Here is a 27,495-nt window from a genome sequence, read left to right as displayed (position 1 = left end):
CACTGCCATACTCCCCTGAACCAGGGAGGAGGCATACCGTTAGCCCAAGGGAGGTCAGTGGGGCCTGCCCACGAGCAGTCGCCCCCTCAGACCAACCTAATGCATCCCAGGTTGCATCAGGAAATTTATCAGCTTTCGTCTAGTTCGGGGGATTCTTCTCCAAACAGTAGGTGCCAATGGCGTTTTCCCAACGAGTCACACCCACTGAAGAGGTGCTCTTCTTCCAAGGATCAGGCTTCTTGGCTGTCCAGCAAAAGGTTGAGGGAGCCTTCCCTCAGTCCTCAGCCTTCTTGCAGTAAGTGGGACAGCCCTTAACACTTCTCAACTGGATGCCAAGAACGAGTGTACAGACACTCCTCTTTGTTTAGGAAATGTTCCCGTTTAGGCTCCAAGCGCCTTGCTTCATGTAAACAGCGTAGTTCTTCGTTTAAACGCCTGGATTCAGCCTAGCACCCTGTGCTAGATGAGCATTTTTTTAATGTTGAGCTCGCAGTAGCGCTCGAGCGCCCTGTAGTAGCCAATCACCTGCCTTTGGATGAGTGCCCTGTAGCGGCCAAGCGCCCAAGCTTCCTGAAGCACCTGAGCACCCTGTAGTGCCCAGGTACCCTGACGCAACCGCTTGCTCTAAGGCGCCCCCACATCGACTTTCATCTGCTTCTGCTACCAGTGTTTTGGTGGCGCTAGCTAGTAATTTGATGTCCTCTTCTAAGCCCCAGGTGCCAGCCTCGTCCAGTACGCAGACGAATTGTCCATCTACCTTCAGTTTGGATCCAGCTTTGGCTCCTCTCCAACACAAATTGGATAGTATTCTTCAACTTATTCACAAACCGACATCTACAGCACCTTCCTTGTTTCCTGTATCTTCGAGGATGAAGATTTTGATCAAGGCTCACCCGCGACTCCATATGCATCCCATCTTAGGTTTTTGCAACAGAACTTTTCAGAGTTCATCTCTCCTGCGGCTTCTACGTCCCCAGCTTCATCATTCATGATGAGTAGTCAGCCCTCAGACTCCATCAGACTTCCAAGGTTAGTTCTTTCGTGCTCGTCCAAGAAAGCCTTATGTGAAGTGGAGAACTGGCTTTCGGAGAAGAGGGAACAATGGAAGGCCTGCTTCAGTGTTCCTCCCTCACGTCTTTCTCATTCTTGTAATTTGTCCTGTGCCAGTGGAAAAGCTCCTTCCTTGGGAGTGGCTGCCTCCTCCCAGGAAGTCTGATTGACGCAGGACGAAGATCCGCTCTTTCGTCTGTGAAGGTATTCTTTTCGGTGCAAGAAAAGGACCACCTGTTGAAAAGTCTCTTCAAGACTTTTGAAGTTTTAAGCTTTATGGATTGGTGTTTAGGAGCTTTAGCTAAGAAAGTTCAGGATCCCTCTCTTCCAACTGCCTGCACTACAGAACTGCTTGGTTTTCTCTCCTGCGCCGACTAAGCATTCAGGGACAGTTCACAGGTAGTAGCTTCCCTCTATGGTATGGGCATTCTAAAGGAAAGGGAACTGTGGGTTTCCTTCATGTCTAAGGGCGTGGCAGCTTCACAGAAATCTGCCCTTCTATTTTTTCCACTGGATAAGCATCATCTGTTCCCGCAGACGACTGTTAGGGAGATCGCTTCCAGCCTGCATATAAAGTCAACTCAAGACCTTTTGACACAGTTGACAAATCATCAGAGAGATTGGACCACCCTACCCACCAGGACATCTCTGCAGTCGAGGCCTTTTTGTGGGGGCAGGTAGAGATCACAGTCCAACCTAGGGGTACAGTTTGGTTTACACACCGAACCATCACAAAGTCGACCACCAAACCTTCCACACGCAAGTGAGAACCCAGTCCTCCATGCCCCAGTTGGTGCCAGCTTCGTCTCTTCTGGGAGAGATGGAGCTCAACAGGGCCAGACCAGTGGGTAATCAAAGTGCTCAAGGAGGGATATTCTATCCCCTTCAGGGAGAGGCCTCCCTTGACCAACACTCCTGTCATATTGACAGCCTACTTCGAAGGATCGGAGAGGTATTCAGCCCTCTCAGAGGAGGTTTCCTCTCTCATCAGCAAGGAGGCCTTAGAGATAGTCAGGAATGCCGAGTCAAAGGGATTCTGCAACCGGCTCTTTATAGTGGCCAAGTCTTCAGGAGGATGGAGACTGGTACTAGATGTGAGTGCATTGAATGCCTTCATAGAGAAGACAAAATTCAGCATGGAGACAACTCAGTCGGTACTTGCATCCATCTGTCGGGGATTGGATGATCTCCCTAGACATATAAGATACGTACTTTCATATCCCTATTCACAAAGATTCAAGAAAGTAACTTAGATTTTTCTTCAGAAATCAAGTTTATCAGTTCAGAGCACTCTGTTTCGGCCTCTCGACTGCCCCACAGGTTTTTACACGGGTACTCGCTCCCCTGGCAGGTTGGCTTCATCTAGGAGGGGTGAAGATCTCGCTCTGTTTGGATAACTGGCTCCTTCGCTCTCCCACAAAGGAACAATGCATGGAAGACTTACAGAAGACGATTCTTATGACTCAAGAACTAGGATTATTGCTGAATCACCAGAAGTCACAACTGACTCCCACTCAGAGAATTCTCTATTTGGGGATTCAGATTGACTCTGAGTTTTCGGGTTTCACTGTCCCCCAAGAGATTAGAGGACTGCTTAAGGAAGGTCGACCTGTTCCTCTCCCTTCACTCTTGCTCAGCTACTCATTGGATGAGTCTCCTCGGCACTCTGGCCTCCTTGGAGCAGTTTGTCAGGCTGGGGAGACTGCATATGAGGCCGCTACAATTTTACCCGAGAGCCTGTTGGGATCGGAAAGTACATCAAGATCTTCACTTCTTTCCAATCACAACAGAGATAAAAGAGGACCTGTGTTGGTGGAGGTCCAAAGAAAGGCTGACAGAAGGGAAATCTCTTCTCCTGGTGAACCCTGACCTAGACTTCTTTTCCAAAGCTCTCCTCAGGAACCAAGAAGTCTCAGGAAGGTGGTCCCCAAAGGAGAAAAAGCTACACATCCACTTGAGAGAGTTGAAGGTAATTTACTGGGACTACGACACTTTGCAACAGAAGTCTGCAACAAGACGTTTATGGTGCATGCGGACAACACCACAGCCTTGGCCAACATAAAACTCAAGGGGAACTCACTCATTCTCTTTGTGTGAGATAGCGAGAGATCTGTTGTGATGGGCAGATCAGAACCAGACCCAGTTGGTCACAAGGTTAATTCAAGGCAGATGTAATGCTCTGGTGGACGAATTGACCTGCCGGAATCAGGTCCTTCCAACAGAATGGACGCTGGACCATCAGGTTTGCTTCAGCCTGTGGAAGCTATGGAGACAACCAACCTTAGACTTGTTTGCTACATCTCGAAATCACCGTCTGCCTCTGCTCGGCTCCCCATCTGCCTCTGTTCTGCTCCCCAGTTCCAAACCCTCCCACCTGGGCAACGGATAGTTCCTCATTGGATGGGTCGATATCGTTCTCGGCTAGCACTCTGCTGGGCCCGCGTTTGAGTCACCGGCCGGCCAATTAGAGGAATTTATTTCTGGTGATAGAAATTCATTTCTCAGTATAATGTGGTTCAGATTACACAATAAGCTGTAGGTCCCCTTGCTAGGTAACCAGTTGGTTCTTAGCTACATAAATAAGTCTAATCCTTTGGGCTAGCCCTAGGAGAGCTGTTAATCAGCTCAGTGATCTGGTTAAACTAAGGTATACTTTGGGCAATGGATGTGATGATCCAAGATGGGTCCAATTTGGACTTTTACGCCTCCCCTCCATTCGGGATGATAAGAGAAGTCCTCAAGAAGTTCCATTCGCGCAGCAAGGTAAGAATGACTTGTGGCCCCCTTTTTGCCATAGAAGGAATGGTTCCCAGACCTCCTAGATCTCCCCATAGACCTCCCAAGACTCCTCCCTGCTATTCCAAGTCTTCTCAGACAACCACACTGCAGGAAATTCCATCAAGGCCTATCCACTCTGGCCCTGACAGGCTTTCAACTGTCAGTAGCTCATCCAAGCAAAAGGAGGCCATCGCTAAGTGTAGACGTGACTCTTCCAACAAGCTCTACGAGGCAAAGTGGAAGGTTTTTAGAACTTGGTGCTGGAAAAACAGTGTTTTGTCTTTCAGACATCTATCCCTCAAGTAGCAGACTTTCTTCTGTATTTGAGATTTTTGCAAGGACTGTCTTCCTCCACTATAAAAGGTTGTAGAGTGATGCTCAGCTCACTTTTCCATCACAGAGGTCTTGACATTTCTTCTAACCAAGATATTTTGGACCTTGAGTCATTCAATACCACTAAATCTAGAAAGGAGGAGAATTTCTCATGGAATCTAGATGTAGTGCTTAAGTGGTTGTCTAGTATGCACTTCGAACCCATGCGCTCTTCCTCTCAGAGGAACTTGGCAAGGAAGACTATTTTTCTCATAGCTTTGGCCACTGCAAAGAGAATAAATGAGCTTCACGCAATCGACAAAAGGATCAAGCCTTCCAAGGGAGACGCAGTTTGTTACCTTTCCTTAAGTTTTTTAGCAAAGAACAAGAACCCTTCACAACCTTGGGCTCGTTCTTTCACCATTAAGAGCGTGTCTGATATTTTATGGACAGAAGAGGAGGAAAGAGTGTTGTGTCCGGTGACAGCCCTCAGGTACTACCTGCACCGAACCAAGAAAATTAGAGGGCAATTTTTGAATTTGTGATGCTCAGTTAAAAATCCCTCTAGACCTCCATTGAAGAATGCCATTTCCTTCTTGAGGGATCTCATTATGGAATCTCACTCCCAGGTAGAGGTAAATGACTTAAAAGTCATAAAAGTTAAGGCACATGATGTAAGGGCAGTCGCTACATCAGTAGGTTTCAAGCACAATCTTTCCCTATCCTTCATTCTACAGGCAACATACTGGAGGAGCAAGTCAGTGTTTGTGATGCACTACCTGCAGGACATTGAAACTATATATGAAAACTGCAGTACCTTGGGACTGGTGTCCGTAGCTGGCGTAGTGTTGGGTGAGGAAATGTAGGAAGTATCCCTTCCTATCTCTTAGCCCTGTATGTGGTGTTGAGTCCTGGGGAAGCCTTTGTCAGCCTTCGGAGTACTCCTTTGCTGCAGAGTATCCCACTTCAGTAGAGGCGATCCTGGGTATACCACCACGTCACTACAGGTTGAGATGAGCGCCAACCAGAGGCAGTAATAACCTGCAGCAGCTCTCTTACTAGGTAAGGAAACAGTAAGCATTGTCTCAAAGCTAGCCTATATTAGGTAGTTCATTCACTTATCATGTGTTAGAGTACTATTCTGTTGTCCATGATTCCCACCACCTTTCAGTGTGGAATCAGCTAAATAATTACTGGGTAAGTTACTTGTATAAAAATGACATTTTTATGATAAAGTTTTATATGTACTTTTCCAGTAATTACGGATGGAGCCCACCCTCCTCCCCATGCATTGACATTTTAGCATAAATAAATTGAGCTATTGGCTAGGTTGTTCCTCTGTCTTACCCCAAAAGTGGGCAGGGTCTTGTCGCCTACACAAACAAAAGAATCGCTTCCGTGGAATTCAAAATTTAAGCTGCCATTCGAGTAGAAACTCTTTAGTAATTACTGGGTAAGTATATATAAAACCTTATTTTATTATAAAAAGTCTTTTTCACTGAGTCTGTGTATCTGATTTTGTTTTATTAAACCATGACATACATTGTGCCTTTTCTTGAGGGTAGCCATTTTTTAGGCATTCATTTAACATTGCCTCTTTTATAAGCAGAGTACCTCAATTAGCTGGACAAAATCCGGGGTTAAACAGAACTCAAGAGCAGACTGGCTATATTGATCTGTGGAATTTGAATTTAGCCACTCACTGTGCTTTGCATTACAGTCTCCACAAATAATGAATGAAGCTTTTGAATCCTGTGACTGAGCCATGCTAGTCCTCTCCAAAAGACAGTCATGTATAGAATCATTGATACAGTACAGTATTTGGATTACAGTAAACAGCAAGTACATAAACATTGTAGAACTTGCTGAAAATTTTAAAACAACTTCACGGTAACAACTGTACACTCCAAATTTTCGTGACGATAAATAGGTTGTCCAGACTTAAAGAGTATACAATGAAGGACTCTGAATCTGCACTAGAGCATTCAAGTCCTTCCCAGATAAATCTGTACGGTTTGAAAGTAGTGAAGCACCTTTGTCTCTTTACATCAAGATTTGGCAGCCAGAAGACACGCAGTACTGTTTCCGGCAAGAATATGCTAACTAAAGAGCTTTTCAATAAAAAGACAGTTTTATAACCAATCATCCACCACTATTCCCAATCTGAGATAAAAAGAATTTTTTTAGTTATATTATAACATAAAAATTCTTTTACCAATAGAATTTCTCCTCCTTGGATTTTGCATGAAGCAAATGTCTGTGCACACTTGTACTATTATCCAAAATTTATGCGTATACCCATGTAAATCACAAACAACAGCATACATCAGAGCATATACAAAATAAAGGCCCATGTTATGCAATTTGTACAGATAACTCCAAATATAACTCTGGTGTAGGCTTTGTAATATCTGCTAGTGAAACAAGTGAATTTCATCGTGCAAAAATGCATCCGTTTTTACAGCAGAATTGTCAGTAATATGATCAACGGTAAATTTTATATATGTAACTTACCCAGTAATTACTTAACTAAGAGTTTCTACTCGAACGGCAGTTAGAATTCTGAATTCCACGGTAGTGGTTCTTTTGTTTTGTGTAGGTGACTATGCCCCGCCCACTTTCGGGGTATGAAAGAGGAACATCGCCAACACAACAATTTGTTTCTGCCATGTATACCTCAGACTATCATCCCAGAACACAATAATATCATTTCAGTCATGTTGCAAAATTAAGTTCAAGCATACAACTTACTCTTAAGTATCGCCTGTCATTCAGATACGCATGTTTTCTTTGGCCTACGTAACTTTGTGCATCACTCTGCTCATACTGTATGTAATGCACTGGGCATATATTTTACGTATATTTTCCTGTTGTAAGATGATTTTAAAATATTTACTGTACAGGTACGTACTTTAGGATAGTACTGCTGTACAGAGCATATCTAAAATATGTGGGTAGTTTAGATGGACGGGACACATACATACCTCCAAACAGAATGCTAGGTATGTTAATTATGTCATGTTAGTATTTTCGTGATTACAAACAAATACTTTTATGATAAAAAAGAATTATTTGCTACAGTAAGTTGCTATTAATCCTTAAAATATTAATATAATTTCAAAGTCATCTTAGGCATTTTACCCTTAAAAATATATACATACGAGAGAGGGAGAGATTTTTCAGTATCATTTGTAGCTGTTTATTTAACCACTAAATGGGCAACGTAATAATAATAATAATGATAATATACTGTAATTAAAAAATGTATGCATATCTGCAGTAAGTTATGTGAAATTTTAAACAAACAAATACTTAGTCCCAATCTTTTACAGAGCTCTGAAATGAGGGGCGAAGTTGGACCTGTCATATATGTCAAGTATCTGACCATGAAGTGTTGGTCAGATATTTGACATATATGACAGAACTAACCTACCCCCTCACTTCAGAGCTTTGGAAAAGATTGGGAATATGTCTTTGTTTGTTTAAAATTTCACATAATTTATTACAGAAATGCATACATTTTTTAATTACAGTATAGGCAGTCCCCAGTTATCGGTGGGGGTTCCATTCTGACGGTCTGATGATAACCAAAAATCGGTGATTTTCGGGGCTTATCAGTGCGGACAAGCACAAATTGGCAATTTTCAGCACTGAAAATTGCCAATTTTCATCGCTAGACAAGCCCCGTAAAATCAGATCGCCAATAGCCGGGGACTGCCTGTATATTATTATTATTATTGTTATCATTATTATTATTATTATTATTATTTAATATTAATCTTATTATTATATGAAAATTAGTACTTACTATTAGGTAAATCATTTATTTATCATACAAACGTGGTTAGTCCTCACCATCTCCCATAAATTTATTAAAAAATTCTTGTGCTCGCTCTCTCTCTCCCTTAGTGTACTTATATTTTAATGATAATTTTAGAGATATGGCCCAAAGAAAAATTCGCAAATTAGTGGAATTTCCCCGCGGAAATGTGAAACATAAAAATGGGCACTGTATTTTATACACTGTATATGTCATATTTATTCTATAGTTGTGCACAAATTTGAGTTAAATTTACAGTATTAGAATCTTAGTTGCCCAAGGGCTTGACGTGTAAAATCTATATGTAAATCAGTCAGTCAACTCCAAATGCAGAGAACTCAAAACATATAAATCAAATGACTCTTGTGAGTGAATGCTAAATTTCCAGCCAACAGAATATCAAGTAACAAAACAATTCCTGGAGAAGAGAATGTCAGTCTTCAGCATTTTCTGTTTATCCAAAATTCCTAAGGTGTTGCAAATTAAATAAGATAAATAAAATATATAATTATTAAGAACAAATCCTTTGATTCAGCTCCGTGAGTTAAGAATGTTAACTTGTTAGTTTTGTCTGATTATAGCAAATATTGTTCAGTATGCCAATGATGCAACACTTTTGGGTGAAGTAAAGTTTCCACCCATGAGAAATGAAGTTGCCCTGAGCCTCAATCGGGACATGGACTGGATCAGGTAATGGTGTAGTCGGTGGGGTTTGAGGCTAAACTCCAGTAAAATGACAACACTACAGTATTGAATAGTGGATCTCATACAGATTTCGTACCCCATCATCCCCTTCAGGAACCTTGCTGAATGAGTCTGACGCTTTAACTATTCTAGGTGTAACTTTTGACTCACATCTTACTTTTGAGTAACATCTAATGAAAGTTTCGGCAAATGCCGCACGAAAGTTAGGTACTGTATTTTTCCTAAGACCTCGTATATTTATAACTGATAAAATCAGTGCAACCTGTATATTTATAACTGATAAAATTAGTGCAACCTGTTTTAGGTAATTTGTACTTCCTTTACTGGAATATTATTTTCCAGTGTGGATATCTGCTTCTGCCAGAGATTTATCTCTTTTAGATAGAGTGGTTCATGGTGGTAGGACTCTGTTTCTTAATACAGTAGTTGCAATTATGACATGGACCATCAACGGATGGTCTCGTTTGTCACTTTTTCATAAGTTGTATTTCATCAGAGATCTTTCACATTCACAATTGATTCCTGATCCACTTTATCTGCTGAGAGCAACCAGATTTGCTGACCAGCAGCGCCAGTATACAGTAAAAGTGCCTTGCAATCGAACTTCTCAGTTCCAGAGGTGGTCCTTTATTCCTTACATCGTTGAACTGCAGAACAGCCTCCCAGAGTCGTGCAATTGAAACTTCAGAAGTTCAAGCAAAGGTGCAGTGCATTACTACCCTAATACTGTTCTTCTTACATTTTGATATGTTTTTATCTATTAATTTTTTCTTTTTTAATAAGTGGGATCTCTTCTTACTGTATTTCCCTACTTCCTCTTACATCTCTATAATGAACACCTTCTTTGGAAGCTTAAATTTCGAGTCAGTGGGACCCTGTGGGCATGTTCCATATGAATAGGTTTCATCTACAGTACTGAATATTAATATAATAATAATAATAATAATAATAATAATAATAATAATAATAATAAGTAATAACACAATTTGGTAATAGTTTCATTATTTTAAGTGGACATATCTACAGTACACACGTTGAGTCATTTTTAAATGTTGTAGGTGTCTGCCCATACTTAACTTTGAAGAGTTTTATTCAAAGAAGGTGTTAGCTTTCTGCTTTAGACTAGAATTTATTTTTGGAAAGTAAGGCTTTGTCTACTGAATTTGATTTTTGTCATCATTAATGTGACCTATTCTTGTTAGGATATATATTTTTTACACAAGGTTTTTTTTTTTTCTTCTCTAATGGACAGAGCTGTTTATCTTGCGGTCTTCATTGTAAGCATGAGACAGATATTCTTTTGATCTAGCACCATGCCCTTGACAGCAGCTACTATTTGGTAATCCATGGTCCATTGTTTTACACAGTCACTAGATCCACAGTATGCACATTTAGGGTCATTAATATATGATTTTGCTTGGTGTCCATATTTACTAGAGTTTTTACTTTGAAGGAGGTTAGGCACGTAAGGTCATAGCTCTTTGTTAGGCCTAGAATATTGATTTGTAGAGCAAGACTTTGTCCACTGGCCTAATTTTTTTAATTTCCTTATGCAGTACTTCGTATATGGGGTGTATATATCCAAGTCATATGTTGTCATACCTTTTGTTGAATAAAGTATGGCATTTTCATTGCATCTAAACTATCAGGTAATACTATGGTACCCTGCACACTAATCATGTTAGTATTGCATTATATTATATTTTAGTGGTGTTTCACTCAACTTGATTTCTTTAATAAGCCTAAATGACATCTCTTTCGTAGAATATCTGTTAACAGTCAGTTTTTAAGCCTTATTGTTGATATGTTTTATCTGAATCTGATACACAGAGCCTAGATAAATTTCTATTTCCAAAAGGAATTAAAATGGATCCAGGTTGGGTCTCCTAGATAATTTCTCCCAAATGGAATTTAAATGAATTCAGGTTGGGTACCCCTAGATAAATTTTTAATACCAAAAGGAATTTAAATGAATCCAGGTTGGGTCCTCTTCATGTTCTGTATTTCTTCATTGGATCCAGGTTGGGTCTCCTAGATAATTTTTCCCAAATGGAATTTAAATGAATTCAGGTTGGGTACCCCTAGATAAATTTTTAATACCAAAAGGAATTTAAATGAATCCAGGTTGGGTCCTCTTCATGTTCTGTATTTCTTCATTTTATAACCTGATAGGCTTTGTGCTGTATGATTTGAATTAATATCCATCAAGCACCAGGTCATGCAGACCATATGGTGCCATGTTATAGATAAAGTATGATCAAAGTTAGTGATTGATTGGTCATATTTGATGAAGAATGTTTATATGTTGAAGGAAGTAAATTACATTTTCTTTGGAGAAGTGTTCTGCTTTGGTGAGAATATCTTGACGGCTAGGTGGAGGGGGAAGAGAGGTTAGGCTGGAAAATGCTCTGTTGCATGCAGTTATGTGTTGGGGGCAAGAAAGGATTATATGTATGGGATACTGAAAGAGGGGTATGACAAGTAGGACTCAGTGTTGAAGGGGATCCGTTCATGAAGTGGGAGTTCGTTAGATTTGTATGACTGATACTTAGTAGGGCAAGTGCTGTTTCCCATCGTCTTTTCTTTTGACATGGGTTTAACCATGGTAGTGTGGTAGGTTTACTGCGCAGAGCTTGTTATTAGAGCAACTTAGTAGGTAGTTACGGAAAAATGGTCTTCAATTATGGTATACTTTATTGAACTACAACACTTAGACAGTTATCAAAGGAAAGCCAAAGGCTCGTTTGAATAATCATGGTAAAACTTCTATTTATAACTATATGTAAACTAAACACTGTACACAGCATCACATGATTGGATTTATAATACTATACGTATTCTTATTTGAACATCTATTAAAAATATTTCCTTTTACAGGGAACTTGCTCTATATTTCTAGCCTTTTCAAAGGCATAAAAAATATATCATACAAGGTCACTGGCCCCAAAAGAATGTGTGATAACCAAACTTTTATATGGTCTCTTTGGTTTTCCAAACAATTACCCTTCCTTGTAAATTTAAAAGGAAATTCAGTTATGAAGAATTCTACTTCCATATGAGCTATGATTTATGAATATCAATACAGTTAACCTTTAGTATTTGCTGCTTGATAGTCACGTTTATCTACTAGTCACACATGGCAAGTAAAAATGTTTTCTTTAATTCTTCATATTTATTCACCAAAGCCAATAACATGTTAAGGATTAAAGCTTTTAAGTCTGCTAAAAACACTATATGTTAAAAAAAACGGTGAATCACGGTAAATCTATAATATAAATTATAGATTCACCAATTTATTGTAATTTGGGGCAAAACTATTTCTGTAGAATGATATAAGAAAGCATATAATGATGGAGCAACTTCCAGAGAGATTTTTACTACTCATGCTTTTCACAAGTACCCTGGGAAACTATATCCCACAAATGCTTGTAGTCTACAGCATTTTAATAAAAAAAAATGTCTTGTTAGAATACCTAAACTAAGAAAATAACACTGATGTAAGTTAGAGTAGAAACAAACAACTGTTAGGGAACTATATAATTAGCATGATACCACTACTAGTAATAAGTGTTGCATTAAATCACCCAGAAAAGTGCAATGTCTTTAAAGAAACTATACATTATTAATACTTTGTTGATGAAAATATATAAAACTTGTAAATTTTAAAGGTAAAGCTCACAACTTAACACTTAATAAAACAGCACTCTAGCTTTGCTGATATATTTTCCTTATACTGTATATAAGACTTTTTGATGAAACACTACTGCACTGCGTATTGTTTAATAATCAAAATTTGACTGGAGAGAGTAAAACAAAATATTAAACAGAATATTTCTTAATAGGAAAGTCAGTTCTTTCCCCCACACCATTGCGTTCTAAATTCCTTACAAACAGAAACAGAAATTCTCCAAAAAAAAAATGAAGTAATTGGAAATGAAAAAATATACTATAAAAGCAGTCTTTAAAATTTCAACAAAACCCGTTTTGATGAGCAAAACTGGAAATGAAATCTTATTGTCTGCGTTGGTTGAATATTTTCAGTATTTTTATTTCACTGGTAATTTACCTCAACCCCATAAGTGAAAAGCAATATTATCAATAGTGTATCACTATACCATGACCGCAGTAATCATCGAAATTCCTTAATTATGTATATTAGTAAAAACTATTTTAACATACATGAAAAGAATAAAAATTGAACTTTCAACTATTTGCATAATGGTTCTTTTCATCAAGCAGCATAAAAATGTAAGCTCTTAAGACCAAAAGATAATAAAATTTGGTAACAGCCTTGCAAAAGATAGAATAGACCTTCAAGTTCAACTATGAAATGGCAGTCCTGTAATGGCTGTTCCTTTGTATCTGCGTGCCTGACCTTGTGATCTTAATTGCTTGTAGTAGGTGGTAGGCAACTTTCAGTATTGGTGCCTGTTGTTTCTGTGACAACTGCCACTTCAACAACCTGTGTGGGGAGAGGCAAGGAGGACAGGTTTAAAGCTCTCTCCTCATGGGTAAAAGCTTTATTGCCACCTAGTGTGTGGCAAATATTCATCAAAGCACCTTCTACCACCCTTCTATGATCTGCTTTAAAATTGCTAGATGATAAACAGTATACAGGTTTTTCTCCCAGTCCAACAGAATTTTGCAGTGGCACTGTTTTGAGCAAAACCCTTTACCACTTTTTTTTATGTTCTTGCAATCTTACATCCCTCCCTCTGCCTCTCTTCCCAAAATAAGTAAATTGCAGAGCTTGAATTATATAGCATATATTTCTATGTATATCCTTCTCATTGCTATCCACATCACCAATATGCAACTATTATTCTTTATGAATTTGGATATGATTGAATTCCCATATGTAAACACTACTAATGGTATTAATGAATTAAGGTGCTGTTTTTAACCAATTATGACATAGAAGTGACATATACAGCATAAGTAACTTTGACCAATACGCTTAGCTGCTGGGCTGTAAAACTTTTTCTAGCTTTAGACAAGCATTTTCAATAAAATAGGAAGGGTGAAAATTTTCTGCAAGTTCTGATTATGGGTAATTTCATTGTCTTTAATGCTGTGGGTCACATACTTTTATGAGTTCTGATAGCCATGTTTGCAGTGATGTTTTATTTTATCTCAGTACTATGATAGGAGTTAAAAGGGACATGTAACTCAGTGTTAGTTGGTTTTTTATAAACAGAGAATTCAGTTTTTAGGTTGTGGAAGACTAGGACATCTAAAAATGGTATTTGAACCATATGTGAACTTGCAACATGAAGCCTGAGTTCTCAGTTTATAGAAAGCTAATCAACACGTGATTGAGTAAAATGTCCAATTCTACTATCATTGTATGGAGATCAAGAAAAACATCGTTAACATGGCTTTCATAACTCCTAAAGTATGTGACCACGGTACACAGACAAATAAATCACTTATATTTGGAATACATTTGGAAAATTATGATACCTTTCCATTTTATTGAAGCTACTCTCTCTCTAAACCTAGAAAAGAGTTTAGCAACAGGTAAGGATATTGGTCAGAGTAAGAGATATGAATTACTTGCAAATCATGATAGGTTAAAAACAGCAGCTTCAATAATATACAAGTAGTTAAAGTAGCATTTGCATATGGTAATTCAAGTGTATCAACATTCACCAAGAATAATAGTCGCAGTTCTGTATTGGTAACGAAGGGAGCAAAGTGAAGGATATAAGCGTTTGTTATAAAATGCAAGCTTTGCAATTTATTTTATTTTGGAGAGAGGTAAAAGGGATGCAAGATTGCAAGGATACAAATAGCAATCAGAGACTTCACTCAAAACAGACCTACTGCAAAACACTTTGGGAGAATTATCATGTCATGAATTGAGAAGAAACCAAAGCTATGTATGGTGTATAGGAGCATTAAAGCAAGTCATACAATGGTGGTAGATTGTGATTGGTAAAAATTTTTGCAATACATTAAATGACAATAAAGCTTTACACAGGAAAACAAGCATCCAGACAAGCTAGTCTGCCAATGCATAAATTTACGTTTAAATCAGTTTCTCTTGGCTAAATACTTCATCTTCCTCATCTCTCCCCGAACTGACTGCCAAAATGGAAGTTTCCACAGAAACTGGTAACAATGCTGAAGGTTGTTTACCAACCAAGAATCACCTGATCATCACTAACTAGGCGCATATGGACAAAAGGCAGCAATTAAAAAGATCACACCAACTAGTGCACACACCACAAATCCAATAACTTGTGAAAGATGTAACATCCCATTAACAATCAAACATATCTTGATTGACTGTCTCAGATGGCAACATGAAAGAAATACTTTACAAAATAAATCAATAAAGGATATTCTAGCTGAACGTAATAACTTTTCAATTAATATCATTCTCTTCTTAAACAAAAGTAAAATAATAAATAAAATATAATCCCCCCCTTTTTTTCCCTCCCTTTCTTTTCCTTTATTTCTTTCCCTCCCTTTCTTTTCCTTTTTTTCTTTCCCTTGAATTTTTATTTTATTTTAATATTTTCCCCTTTTTTATTTATTTAATTACTTAATTTTTTATGTATTCTTTCTCCCCCCTTTTTTTTCCAGCCCAAGAAGAACCCTAAAAGAGTTCAGAGGTCTGGGTAAACAAATCATTTGTAACTAGTGCACACATACAGTGGAGCAGTCATTGCATGATTGGCATTTCATGGTTAAATTTGAATAACTTTAATGTTTTCCTAGGCTGTAACAAAATTTTACCATTTTCTGTCTTAATTTCATATATTTCTATTTAATTTGCTGAAGAGAACTGTAATGCAAATGGACAAGAGCTTTCAATTTTAATTTTTAATCTTTTGCCTTGCATTGTTTCAAAATACATTTTTTACTTTTACAGTAACATTATTCTGATTCTAAAAATACAGAAATGGCAACAAATTCCTTTATAAACTTTAAGAATTTTGAAATGCCCCATACACAGAATAGAAATATTTAATACAGTTTAGTATAAATATTTTTCATACATAAACTTTAATTACTTTGTGATTACAGTTAGTACCTGGGCCCCCCCTTTTTTTTTTCATCCTGTTCAATACTATTATCTGGTATAACAAGACCAGCGAGTTAATTTTTAAAAATTCTTCTAGGAATACTGACATGTAAGCATACTGTATAGCTAATAGGCACGCTCCATACGACGGGAAAAGTACCATCTGAACTTCAATGAAAACACTGCTTTATTGATTTAAAATGGACAATTGTACTATTATTATTATCAGATCACTCTGAGTTCATGCTAGATTCTACCAGGCCAACAAAAGCTTTACTGATCATGATAATATAGTTACGTAAAAAAAAATATAGCATTTTACAATTTCCCATAAAAAAATCAAAATTCTTAAAACATTTCTGGCTAATGAAATTACTTTTGGATTATGTAAAATAAATTTTAATTCAAATATAAGGCTGACAAATTGAAATGTATTATATATATATGTTGGTTTAAATGAGGGTGAGACGTGAAGCATCTCTTCATTACAATATTAAGGTTAAAAGACAGAAAAAACAGAAGCCTCAAAATCAATCTCAAACTCCTACATTCTGCTCTCTCCAGTCACCCTTTCTTAGTGTTTAATTAATGCTATTTAACAAGAAGATAATTTACAATTACAGTATTCAGTTTTTAAAACATTCTGATGCATAAAGTGCATTGCATTTTTCCAAGATGTCCACATTGTTGACCAGTATAATGGCAAAGCTGTGTTTCTCATCCTATCAAAGTAGTTCATGTATAACATACTTTGAAGAAACTTCAATTTCATATTATATATGGTTAATAAAAGCCCTTAACATTTTCACCAAAAATAAAAGCCCTTAACATTTTCACCGAAATATTTTACTCTTGAATGTTTGTAATCTGTTACCATTTACATGGAAAAATTTAATCCAAATTCATATCAATGTTTATTAGTAGTGCAGGCACAATTCTCCCAACCAAAAATATATTGGAGACTGAACTGCACATCCAAATACCCAAATAATCTTTAAATGCTATTCAGTCAGATTAATTAACTGATAATCTGATATATTCTTTTGATAATATGCACACAGCAACAATAGAAAAATAGGCTATATGTTATATATCTATATGCACACATATATATATATGTATATACTTTTTATATATATTTTATTCTACACTAATGAAAATACTAAATTAGTAATGTTAAATTGTGCTTTTGCACCAAGCACCACACAACAAAACTTGAGGTACCTATACGACTATTAGGCATACTTTGGGAATACAAAAAATTAGGAAAAACCCTGTAATATCTCTTCAGAGTGTTTTCCGTATCTGTCCAAAATGAACAACCTGAAACATGTATTTCCAAAGACATTCAAACAAACCTTTCAACCTAAGTTTAAAACATATGGACAATAAAACTAAAAACAAAAATATAAAAAGGAAACTTGTTACTGTAAAACTGGCAGCACAAATATTAAAAGTACAGTAATACTAAAATCACACTCTTACTCTAAACCATACCCAATAAAAATGCAAAGTATGACACTTAGACAAGTGGCCTCTTATAACACAGTTTAACCAGACCACTGAGTTTCAACTTCAATCTCTCAAAGGACTGGCCGTTGGGGTAGAAGCAAAATCTAAAATTATACTCGTTCACAAATTGGTAATAAAGTCACTTAAATACTGTACTTCATATCTAAAGTGCAAGTAAATCTCACTGCAACTCTGAAACATAAACTTCTAATCACTGCTAAATATCCTTAGAAATGGCAGAGCATATTTAAATTACAAAAGTAAAAATAAACCCTATTAAAAGCATTGATGAAAATAAACTTAATATTAGAAGGAAGGAGACTCCAACTTTGTGCTTTTCAACCAGAAACATGAGAACTTTATTCTGTATAAAATTACAAACTTTGTGCTTTTTCAACTAAAAACATCAGAACTCCTTCCTATGCAAGTGTAAAATTGCAATCACTTTGTGCCTTTTCGACCAGAAACATTAGAATTCCTTACTCTCATTAGCATAAAATTACAATCCACTTTAAACACGGAAAGCAATTGTAAATAATCAGAAAAATATGTCTATTGCTATTACAGGCAATTCCATAACAAAAACAAATTTACTTAAGGCTTCTATGTCATGTACAAAACTAAATACATGTATGGTAACAATTTTTGGGAGGAATTAGTTATATTTAAACTGAATCATTACCCTTATGTACAAGGTGCTATGGTCTTAATTTTTGTCTTTTTTTATGAAATACAAAAGTTTAAACCAAAATTAGATGTTCCTTATATACAAATCCTTTATTTTCACTTATGCCTTAATTCCATTTTCATGTTAGACAAGTGGTAAATAGCTGCTTGAAGTGACAAGTGGTGGTTAGTGATGGTTGACACCTTCCCACTAAGAAAAGTCTCCCATTCATCTCATTCTTGACTGTTTGCAAGCCAAGGAGAGTAACAACTGGAAATGCCAAAGCAGCAGCTTTCCCAGAGGTTAGTTTCTATGAAACAAAAATAATTTTTTTTATTTTTAGTCCATGCAAATTATAATACAGTATATACTTGTGTAATGTGTTTGAAGACAAAGTTTGAGGGGGGGAAAATGCTTCCGAGATAACTTGGTCTGATAATTTCAAGTCTTATTAACATATTTTATTATTACTGGATTGGATTTGAATATAGAATTAAGGCCAAGTGCTGGGACCTATGAGGTCATTGAGCACTGAAAGGAAAATTAGAGCAATAGGTTACAAAGGTGTAATAGGAGGAAAAACTCGCAGTTGCACTATGAAACCATTGTTAGGGGGAGGGTGGAAAGTAAAGTGGAAGAGAGATATTAATAAAGTAGTATATTATACAGAAAATTTATCATAGCCTTGTCAAAATTGTGTCATAAGCTACCTCAGCTTTACATAATTCTTCCACGTGTCTTGCTGCCTAGGCTAAAATGCATCGCTGTCACTCCAGATTAGCACATTTTTTAATTCTTTAAGTATACAGTATTTTATAGCATTACACCCCTTCTCTGATATATGAGTTCACTCCACATATAAACTATCTTATTCTCTGATATATGAGTTCACTTCACATATAAACTATCTTAAAATTATTGAATTTGCATAATACATAGTTATGTAAAGAAGGAACTGTCTGTATTTTGATAAACCTATGAGGTTCTCAGTTAAGAGAAATCAGTGGTGGTTGCAGTGGTGGCTCTTTGGTCCCAAGACATATAGTGCTTTATGTTGTTCCACCAGCCAAAAATTATTCGGGGGTTTGTATATATGTTTACATGGTACCTCTGCTGAAGAGCAAGTTGGAGGGGAGACCTCGAACTCTTAGCTCTTCAGTGGTTATTTCATTATAAGAGATTAGCAAAAGATATATACCACCACCACTTATATCTTTGTTTCGTACTTGGATAATTACTCATATAATCCTCACAGAGGTGTAATACTAGCAACTGTTCTTGGCCTATGGTTTTCACATTACAAGTTTGACAACCCAAACCTACTCACTCATGATAATGATGCCAGGGCATATTACAAACTTTGTGTTGGCACTGAAGTACTTAAGGCCTAGCACAAAGGGAATGATGATGAAAGCAGTTAGTTGAGCACCTGCCCACCTGAAGTTAACTATGCTGAATAGTTTACATATCAAAAATTAATATGACAAATGTCAACTGGTATCCCCAGTCACTTGCATAAGGGCTGCAGAAATAGACAGTGCATTTAAAATAGAATAGAACCAGGAACCTAAAATGGTGCTCTTTTGTCATCCTTCCTAACATGAAGTTATTACAAAGAATGATTTCATAGAAAATGAACCTCTGATAGTCTGTAGGTTACTTAAGGCAAAATTATATGCAGTTTCCTTACTTGACTGGATATAATGACATAATACATCAATGGTTTTCAAGATAAGATTTTTGACAAAGATTTTGCAGGTAGAAAGGGTGTCACAATTAGACAGTTCAGGAGGATCCATGCCTTGGATGCATAATATCTTACATAACACTAATGATCATTCTTAATGGTGGTAAAAAACGATCTTCCATAAGATGAGATTATCCACTAAAAAGGGAAAAATAGCTGTGGAAAACTTCTTTGACAAGCCCTATAAAAAAAGATCATCTCTAGCATTAGTAAAATATTTACTGTGGTTCATCTATAAGTCCAAAGATCCTGTCTTTGGATGCCAGTGGAAAACACTGCTGTTGCCAAGATCACTAAATAACTCCCCCAGCCTGGAGCACATAAAAACACACACTGAAGTAGGGCTGTGGGATATCTATCATAAATGACATTCCATTCAAGGAAGGGCCAAAATGGTGTAACTAAATGACTTCAATCATGTGGATGATACAAAACTGTTGATTAATGCCCTAAATAGTTAAGACACAGGGATGGTTATACTTGCAAATTGTTTCACTGGTGCATGTTTGCAGTAGTCATAAAAATTCTACATCTTGTCTACATACAGTGCAGTGCATTACTCTTTGAGAAGGAATTTCTACTTAGGGGATTTGTAGGTCCATTTTTTGGGGGGTGTTTGCTATGATCGTTGCTGTCTAGTGGCATTCCTCGTGTGATGAGTGACACCGAGTTACTGAAATTAGGATTGGATGTCTTTCCCTGATGCTCTACCAGTGTGGAATCACTTTTTAATTTTTAAAGTTTGCAGTCAGTGTATTAAATGTCCTGGATTTGTTTTGATCTGGAACTGGACTTTTATCATGGCTGTGGTTTAGGCCCATCCAGCCAAATGTGCTCCCGCTAGCAAGATTATCAAGAAGAATCCACCAAGCCAAGCACATCCAGTTATCTTTTGTTTCTTGGCCACTTACTGCCTCTTTCTGACAGGTGCTAATCAATACCTTCTAGAAGTAACTTCTAAAATAATACCAAAGGTTTCAAGAGAGAGAACAGTACATGTACTGCCAATGGAGTCTTCAAAACAGTTATTGGAAAACTGATCTAAATACCTGTCAAACATAGGACTTTACGGTCTTGTCAAGTTCTCTGCAATGTCTATCTTTGGGTGTATAAAGTTGGTTTCCTGGTTAAACTCTGTTTATCAGGATGTCCTAGTGAATGTACTGTGAGCTGGTAAAGATACAGATCAAAAGAATAAGGATCTACTGTACTTATTGCCCAGGTAGCCTACCTGGACATTTTAATGTTTTCCCCATAAATCTGTTCTCTGACTGAAGTCATTACTCTAGTGAACACCTCTGTTGTTGTAAAAAGGGCCAAAAATAGACAACACCATGTACTTCACATTATTCCTTGACAGTCGTGCATTAGAACATGACGCACCCATCAGGTCTTTGGGTGTATTATGAAGTCTTGCTTCTCAGTGAACTATCTTAGAACTATCTTATTGATCTTGCTATGTTTTCTTCCTGAAAGGAATTGGCAGCCAAACTCTTTGAAGGGCTTAGACATTGTTTGTCTTCATTTCTCTTTGGAATGGAGGTTACCCATCTGAAACCTTCAATATTGCATCCATGAAAACCTGCTTATTTTCATATCCAGTACTCCAAACTTTTCTGTCTCAAGATATTAACTGTAGGCTTATTTGAGACAACAAAGTGGAGGAGAGTTGCAAAATTGGAACTTTTTTTTTTTTTTTTTTTCCTCTCTCTCCTCCTCCTCAAAAGCAGACACTGCCTGCCACCATATGATCACTGCAACTGTCTTTCACTCCTAAAGCTGAAACTGAAATGGCAGTAGGAGGAGGCAGGCACTTCCTCCCTCATCTTCTCTAGTGTATATAGAGTACCTTGTCCTCTAGGTGAAAACCTACAGGAAATTTCATAGAAGACTATGACAAACCTCGTGAGGTGTCTTCTTCCTAATTGGTATTATAAGAATGCCAAATTAATCAACATAATAACCCCATCACTTCCTCAATTAATAGTATCATATCAAGATGTAATGACACTCATTCTCACAAGCATGGCAGTTATAGCCTGGTTATTACCATGTGTTCCTGGAATAACCTGCATTTCCCCAAGGGATAGGTTAAGTATGTGATCAAAATTTTGTTATACTGTAATATGGAACCACCTATGACAAACAAAGACTCAAGACTCAAAACCCCTTGGTTCATGATGACAGGTTTACCTCCTTTTCCATCCCTTCCCTTTGGGATTTTGTTATCAACAATCAAGATGAGCTGCTCCTTTGCCCTGTTTTGGCTTCATGAGGTGATTAGGCATGCCTCCTCCCCATTATCATTTTCTACTGCCAATACCGTGCATGCAAGAGCACATGGCAGAGGACTAAGCTCCTCCTTGGCATTCAAGAAGAGCTTATCTGTTCATAGTATCCTGAATGCTGGTTCTTGGCTCCGCCACACCACGTTCACTTCCTTCTACCTGAGGAACATTGCCCACAGGTCCTTGGACACTTTTTCCTTGGGTCCAGTGGTGGCTGCTGAACAAGTTGCGTGGCTCATCCAGTGCCCCTAGCAGGACAGTTTTGCATCTTGCCTAAGAAAATGGTATGAAAGTAAGGATAATTTAGATGACTGGTCTCTTTTCCTTCCCCCTTTTTCCTTTCTTCTCGACCCACAGGCAGTAAGATGGTTCCATCATACTCTGGAACTGGCTAGATACAGGCGAGTGAAGTAGCCTTACTGTTAGTTTATTTTTATTCTACATGAATATACCCAGCATTAGCAAATCCTTCCTCTCTCTAGCAAGGAGAGAGAGGAATGATAACAAACATGTATAGGTGGCTACCTTACAGTAGTTTGCTACCTGAACAGATATAGCTCTTTAACTTCTTCTAATGCAGTGAATTTCTGCATTGGACTTAGCCCAGGAATCTGACTGTTGGATACCCATGTATCTATCAGATCAGAGGCTTAGGTCTCCTCCCTTTGAATTCTGTTATTCAGGGAGTATGACAAGGTGTGCTGAACCTCTAGTCGGTTCAGGATTCTCTTACCTCCCACCAAGAGTGAGTCTATCCTGATGTTAAGACCTAGGTTTGTTCTGCATATGAACAAATGACAAATTTAAATCAATTTGTATTTTCCATAGCTAACAAACCTGCAGTCTTAACATTTACTGCCTACCTCTAGCTACCCCTTTCAGTTAACAATGGGCTGGAAGAAACTAAGACATCATGGGGTTAAGATAAGGTCGCTGGCCGCTTCCCATCTCACCTCCATGATGGATGCCAGATGCCACCAATTCCTTGCATAAACAATTCTCGTTTTTATTTTTACCGGTTTCCAGCTGGTGCCAGAAGATTTAGTCTAACCTAATGTTAAGTTAAGTATATCTTAGTTTAACCAGACCACTGAGCTGATTAACAGCTCTCCTAGGGCTGGCCTGAAGGATTAGATTTATTTTTACGTCGGCTAAGAACCAATTGGTTACCTAGCAACGAGACATACAGCTTATTGTGGAATCCGAACCACATTATAGCAAGAAATGAATTTCTATCACCAGAAACAAATTCCTCTCGTTCTTCACTGGCCGGTCGGGGATTTGAACTCGCGACCAACAGAGTGGTAGCTGAGAACGGAACCCGCTCACCCAGCGAGGAACTTCTAACCTAATGTTAAGACCACAGATTTGTTGGCTATGAAAAACTCAAATTAATTTAAGTTTGTCATTTTGAGAGAATCCTCATAGACTTCTAAAAGATAGTTCTGACTCTGTTAACAGGGTACTTTATGACAGGTTCCCACAACTTAAATCTTGTGTATGCTGACTGCCATATTAACTGGGATCAGTTCTATTGGAATCTTGACTTGAAACCAATACTGGATTATTCTAATTTCTCAAATGCTTGTTGGATTTGTAATGACTGACTGATTTGACAATTGCTGGTAATTAAAATAATAAAAATGGGACCTGCAATACTTCTTGACTATTTCCTGCAGATCAAAGAAAATATATTCCTAGCATTTGAAGAAAATTCATATTCAGTTGGAAAGGCACTCGTACAAGTATGATTCCCAGGTAACCCTTTTGGTCACTAGGCCTTTATAAGCTGTCTGTCTGTCTCAGAGCCAGATATTCAACTTTGTTTTTTGTTGTCTGTGACGTTAGCATTTATTTTCAAGTCAAAGTTCTTGTATTTTATTATGGTATGTTCAAAAAGGCAAAACACTAAAAGAAAAGGGGTTAAAATGACTACAGCAGTTGAAAATCACACAAAATCATACTTCAGCACACTGTGAGTGACTGGGGTTGGATTTTGGTGTTAAAAGTGATCCTATGGGTTATCTGAGTCGGGGATTAATATCGCTAAGCAAGAGAGGCAGAACATCCGCAGTGCGGCGGGAAATTCCCACTGTCTGCTACCCACCTCTGTGTCAGTTTAAGCAACTTTTCAAAATTTAAATTTCTCTACCTTAAGCTGGATATTATGGCACAAGTAAAAACAAAAAATGTAATTTGTATGGACACATTAGAGCTATTCTTGACTAAGAAAGCCATATTACAAAATGGAAGCAAAAGCAACCCATGACATACTTTACGACACTTCCACAGCCACTGCCCTAATCGAGAAAGACAAAAAATGTATATATATATACTGTATGTGAAACAACCAAGTTAAATAAAACAAAATTTTGATAACATTACATTCCCATTTAAAATTATTTTACTCCAATAAATTATAAGCAGTTAACAACAGAAGAGATGACTTTCAGAAAATCCCTGTTTAGCCAGGGCACAAAGAAGACAAATTCTATCAACTCCTATATATTAACTACAAGGTATTGCAGTTTAATGTTAAAAAATGTAAACCACTGGATAAGGTAGTACCACAAAAATCTAGCTGTATTTTAAGCAAGAAATTCAGATTTTAAAAATTCTTTATTGTGATAAACTGTCAAATCAAAATTATTTAAAATTCCAACTTAACAAGCAGTTAAAAAGAACAGATTCATATATGGAATATGATAATGACCTCAACCACTAAATGTAACCTAACTACCTAAACTACTGTTAATAGTACAACTGAAACAATTGTGAATCATGAATGCATAACTATGTCCTCTACGAGGCAATCATTCATCAGATAAGATTTACAAAAATGCATTTCAAACTAAAGCTTAATGGTTTCACTTTGAATCCAAGAAAAAAACAAGAGAAAATTCTTTACAAAGCCTTCTCCTTCCTGCAGTAAACATAAAGGCCTCAGTGGAATGACCATTTGTTATTTATTTCTCAAGGTAATGCCTTTCATTTGGACTATGACATAATCTGTACCATGTTGAACTTAAAGCATTTCAAATGGTTTTAGAAAGCTTAATCTTGTAAAATTCACATTTTCCACACATGCAATGTAATAATAACTATCTTTGCTAACAACTTAACTATTGAGCAGCAGTTCTTAAAGCAATGAAATCACATTATTGTTCTTTAGTTTGGCAATTCATTGTTCTAAATTATTCTATATTGCTTGGCTCCATGGTCTATATATTTAGAAAAGAGACAGCTGCAATTGGTAATATGAACACTTAATAATAAAGTTTTCAACAAGTGATAGATAAGACTTGGATAACAATAACTGCAACTTAAAAAAAATTAAAATACAGGATTATTCAAGCAATAAAAAATTTAAACAAAATACTGAGAAATGTCAACTTGCTACCTATTCACAAGGTAAATAAAAGTCAGAACAATACGGTACTGCAGTTACAACTTTTAACAATTCTTATTTGTTAAGGAAGAACTTGAGGCTGGTCCAGGCACTATAGTAATTATACAACAAGTAAATTATATCTTTAAAAAAAAATATATATATCCCGTAACAGAAGCTTACTAGGTGAAATAACTCTGAACAGTTGGTCTAACTGCCAATATAATCAGTTTGATATTAAGTACTTGGATTTACTGGATTTCCATTTCAGGTACTGAATGGCAAAGCTGACACCATACACAGTACAAATGCAAACTGTCATAATCTCTATAAGTTCTTTCAGTACAATGCAGTACATACATCAATTTAACTGATATATTGATTTGGTCTATATAAACAAGAGGAAAGCACCATCCCTATGTGAAACTTCTGATAAAGATAACAGATAACACAGGGATGGTATGATATGTTCCTTTGTAACAATGGAAGAAGTGCAGGTTATTGCAAATGCAGTTAAAAAATTCTTCCAACCTGTTTGTTACCAAATGAACTGTAAGATAAATTGAGTAGATAAAGACTCAGAAATATGAACACAGTACATAAATACATACAGGCTTATTCTAGAATATAGAGAGAACAAATTCATAATGCAGTAGCTATCTGTAAAAATTGTACCTAGCAGCATGAACACACTAAGAATATAACAATTTGTCCTAACTTGTACTTTCAAATTCCATCACAATCTAAGAGCTTCAAAAGTTTTTAACATTAGCACTAAATGACCCTACAATTTCAGCTCAGATCCTCTAAGGCATTACATCCAGTAATCTATTAATCAATCAAAAACTAATTTATGCAACCAAAGTAAGAAAATGACAAAAACACTACTGGCTGCATAAGTTAAACAAATCTACTAAGAAACTATATCAATGGAGCCTGGTCCTAAATAAAGAAATTCCTCATCATTTTGATGAAAAATGACATGGAATATGGATTCATCAATAACAACATAGAAAATATATACTACTGTAGAAACTAACATGATCTATACTTCTGTCACAATCATCAGAGAGCAAGTAAGGTCATAATAGTTGTCAACAAAAAATGTAAGAAAAAAGTAAAGCTACAACACAAAAAAGTAAAATTACAACACAAAGATATCTAATAGTGAAAATTGTGTAGTAATTAATTGCACATGGCAATGAGGATTTGTTACCAATCAGTAGACTTGCAAATTTGTAAACTATATCTTCCCAATGGTACTGTATGGTATGCTCAATCAATTCTGACTACAATTTAAATTTCCAAGTGTCCTCTGAAAAATCACATACAGTAGTTATAATTCTGAACGCTGGAATATAAAGTTTTCACTATCTATGTTCAAGTGCTTTATGAAAATACAATTACAAATTACAGCAATGAAATTCCTATAATCTTAACAGTTCATACACTACTTACTGAATTGCCTCAAAACACTTTACTATGAAATATTAGTACAATCCTGATTCCCCTCAGTTGATCTGTAAACATCATTTAAGTAATGTCATGAAAAGAACATCTTTTTTCAGCCACTCAAAGTTGTTTGTTAAACAGCACAATAAACATACATAAACCTGAGCTAACTCTGCCTTACCTAAACAGACCACTCAGCATTAAACAGTGCTCTCACAGGCCTGACTCAAAAGAGTAGACATGTGTGAAGCAGAGACATGCAAAGATCCTCTGTGAAATTCTTATGTCTTTCCTGTGCTTCATCGTCCACAAATCTTCACTCATCTTTAGACTCCCCTCTAATAGTCATTATCCAAGCTATCTCCATTTCATCATTATCTCATCTACATGTGGAACTTTTGCAATTGCTTGCTCTATCCTGCCATCTGATATTTAATATTTTTTATTTTCAAACTGACAAAATTTTTTAGGTATAGTTTCATAGTCATACCATGTTTCATGTCTGTTCACTGTAGCAATACATATTAGACGGACTTGAGTATTATCTTATTATCTAGTTTCAATCTATTTGACTACACTATGAAGATGAGACACAAACTCACTCACTCTCTCTCTTCATAAGCCATGAGAGAAAACTACATGGTAGTGTTAGCTAAACCCTGTGGCCATCAGAAAAGTTGGACCAACTTAGATAAGAACTATGATAAGGGAGGCTGGAGATGAGTAGAGATTTTTGAAAGACA

At 36.8% G+C, this 27,495-nt stretch overlaps 1 long non-coding RNA gene across 1 annotated transcript in view; it reads left to right on the top strand.

Annotated features, from left to right (window-relative positions):
• LOC136832762 (uncharacterized) overlaps nt 1–27,495 on the top strand; it is a 121,825-nt gene that overhangs the window by 7,709 nt on the left and 86,621 nt on the right. The window lies entirely within an intron of this gene.

Source organism: Macrobrachium rosenbergii, chromosome 50, assembly GCF_040412425.1.
Source record: "Macrobrachium rosenbergii isolate ZJJX-2024 chromosome 50, ASM4041242v1, whole genome shotgun sequence".
NCBI lineage: Eukaryota > Metazoa > Arthropoda > Malacostraca > Decapoda > Palaemonidae > Macrobrachium > Macrobrachium rosenbergii.
Note: the sequence above shows the minus strand (reverse complement) of the source record. Positions and strands in the feature narration are given on the sequence as shown.